Source organism: Nomascus leucogenys, chromosome 14, assembly GCF_006542625.1.
Source record: "Nomascus leucogenys isolate Asia chromosome 14, Asia_NLE_v1, whole genome shotgun sequence".
Classification (NCBI taxonomy): Eukaryota; Metazoa; Chordata; class Mammalia; order Primates; family Hylobatidae; genus Nomascus; species Nomascus leucogenys.
In genome coordinates, this window is record NC_044394.1 from 71,255,588 (window position 1) to 71,258,197 (window position 2,610).

The 2,610-nt window shown below is 42.4% G+C and overlaps 1 non-coding gene across 1 annotated transcript; it reads right to left on the reverse strand.

Moving 5' to 3' along the window:
* Positions 1 to 2,185: 2,185 nt before the first annotated feature.
* On the reverse strand, positions 2,186 to 2,292 carry LOC115838529. Its single transcript, XR_004033544.1, has one exon. It is a non-coding gene; the product is annotated as a U6 spliceosomal RNA (small nuclear RNA).
* Between the last annotated feature and the right edge of the window lie 318 nt (positions 2,293 to 2,610).

Genomic DNA, 2,610 nt, shown 5'->3' on the forward strand with positions numbered 1-2,610 from the left:
ATTTCTATCTAAACTCTTCTGAAATGATAGAAAAATCACGTAATGAATGAGGCAACAGACTCTTGTGAACTTATGGTTTCGGCCTGGAAGCCACAGCACAGGAACCACAGGGAGGAAAAATTGTTCTGGGCTTTTAGATGCCCAAACGCCTCCAAAGACACCTTCATACTGGAAATCATAAAAGTGAATTTGGCTCCCTCTTTAAAGCCCAAGGACCAAACTGGATTTACTGTTTGAGTGCAGGAAACTTTACCAAGATTATGGAAACAGAAAAGAATTCAAGATTAACACATACTGTACATTTCAGTACAGGTGGCAGGACAATTAGAAATCTAGTTAAGCTATGGAAAATCTTCATAAATCTGGGAAGGATTTAGGTCTTGGTGTGCTTTGGTGTAACCCATCATCAGATGCATGTTGTACTCGGTCTCCGTGCATCCAGACTCCCCAGGTGCCGGGGAGATGATGTAAAGGGAAGAATAAAGAAGCGATTTTCTCTGATCCACCTTTTGTGTGGAGCAAACAATTAGGTGGCACTGGTGCCTGCAAGGGGGAACTGAGTAAGTCTCTGAATGCTGCCTTGCGTTAATGTTCTAAAAGTTTCATGCTTTCCTTTTAAAAGTAATTAAGAGCATTCTCATGAAATAAAAAAATAGCTAAGGGAAAAGGAAAAAAAATTCAAAAGCAAAGACAACCCTTGACCATGGCGGCTCCAGCCATCTCACTGACATATTCTCTAAAATAAAATAAAATAAAATAAAACAAAATAATTATATATTTATTTATAAACAATACATACTATATTCATATATATATATTAGAGACAAGGTCTCATTCTGTTGCCAGACTGGAGTGTACAGGTGGGACTACAGGCACGTCCCCCCATGCTCAGCTAGTTTATTTAGTTTTTATTTGTAGAGATAAGGTCTTGCTATGTTAATATTTTTACCTGACCATGAATTGAGCTATGGTCTGCCTACCTGTAAAACCTATTCTGCTTCAGCTATGCCAAATCAGGGCTTTATTTTATCTATAATCTTGGCCAAGTTTTAACACATTTTTTCTAAGTGCCAGAGGGTAGACATTTTAGGCTTTTTATTATTTTTATTTTTTTTTTGACAGAGTTTTGCTTTTGTTGCCCAGGCTGGAGTGCAATGAGGCGATCTCGGCTAACTGCAACCTCCACCTCCTGGGTTCAAGTGATTCTCCTGCCTCAGCCTCCTGAGTAGTTGGGATCACAGGCACCCGCTACCAAACCCGGCTAATTTTTGTATTTTTAGTAGAGACGGGGTTTCACCATGTTGGCCAGGCTGGTCTCCAGCTCCTAACGTCAGGTGATCCACTCGCCTCTGCTTCCCAGAATGCTGGGATTATAGGTGTGAGCCACTGTGCCCGGCCACATTTTAGGTTTTGAGGAGTACATGGCCTCTGTCCACTACTCAGCCATGCAGTGTCAGTGCCAAAGCATCCATAGACAATACACAAAATGAATCAGAGAGGATGTGTTCTGGTAAAACTTTATAGACATTGAAAATTAAATTTTATATAATTTTCTTTTCTTTTTTTTTTTTTTTATCAGACTGAGTTTCGCTCTTGTCACCCAGGTTGGAGTGCAGTGGTGCAATCTCGGCTCACTGCAACCTCCACCTCCAACGTTCGAGATATTCTCTTGCCTCAGCCTCCCGAGTAGCTGGGATTACAGGCGCCTGCCACCACGCCCAGCTAATTTTTGTATTTTTAGTAGAGAGGGGGTTTTACCATGTTAGCCAGTCTGGTCTCGAACTCCTGACCTCAGGCGATCCACACACCTTGGCCTCCCAAAGTGCTGGGATTACAGGCGTGAGCCACCGTGCCCAGCCATAATTTTCTTTTCCTTAATTAAAAAAAATACGCAGCTGGGCATGGTGGCTCACAGCTGTAATCCTAGCATTTTGGAAGGCCAAGACAGACGGATCACTTGAGGTCAGGAGTTCGAAACCAGCCTGGCCAATATGGTGAAACTCCGTCTCTACCAAAAATACGAAAAAATTATCCAAGCACGGTGGCGCACGCCTGTAATCCCAGCTACTCAGGAGGCTGAGGCAGGAGAATCACTTGAATCCAGGAAGTGGAGGTTGAAGTGAGCCAAGATCATGCCACTGCACTCCAGCCTGGGCGACAGAGCAAGACTCTGTCTCAAAAAATAAAAAATAGGGAATGCTTCACGAATTTGCATGTCATGCTTGTGCAGGGGCCATACTAAACTTCTCTGTATCATTCCAATTTTAGTATATGTGCTGCCGAAGCAAATACAAAATTTTATATAATTTCTATGTGTCAATAGAGTACTCATCTGATTTCTTCCAAACACTTAACAATGTAAAAATCATTAACTCAGGCTATGCAAAAACAGGCAGTGGATGGGATCTGGCCCAAACGCTGTGGTTTACTAAGTCCTGATCTAGACCTACCCTGCCTTCTTAAATCTCTTCTGGAGGGATCCCATTAAGTTGGGGAAGATGGAGTTTCCCCAAGTTTGTGCGGCGGTCTGTTTTCCAACTTGCTAGGGCCTAGATCCTGTCTTCTAGATGTTTTGACTTTTTTTTTTTTTTTGAGACAGAGCCTCACTCT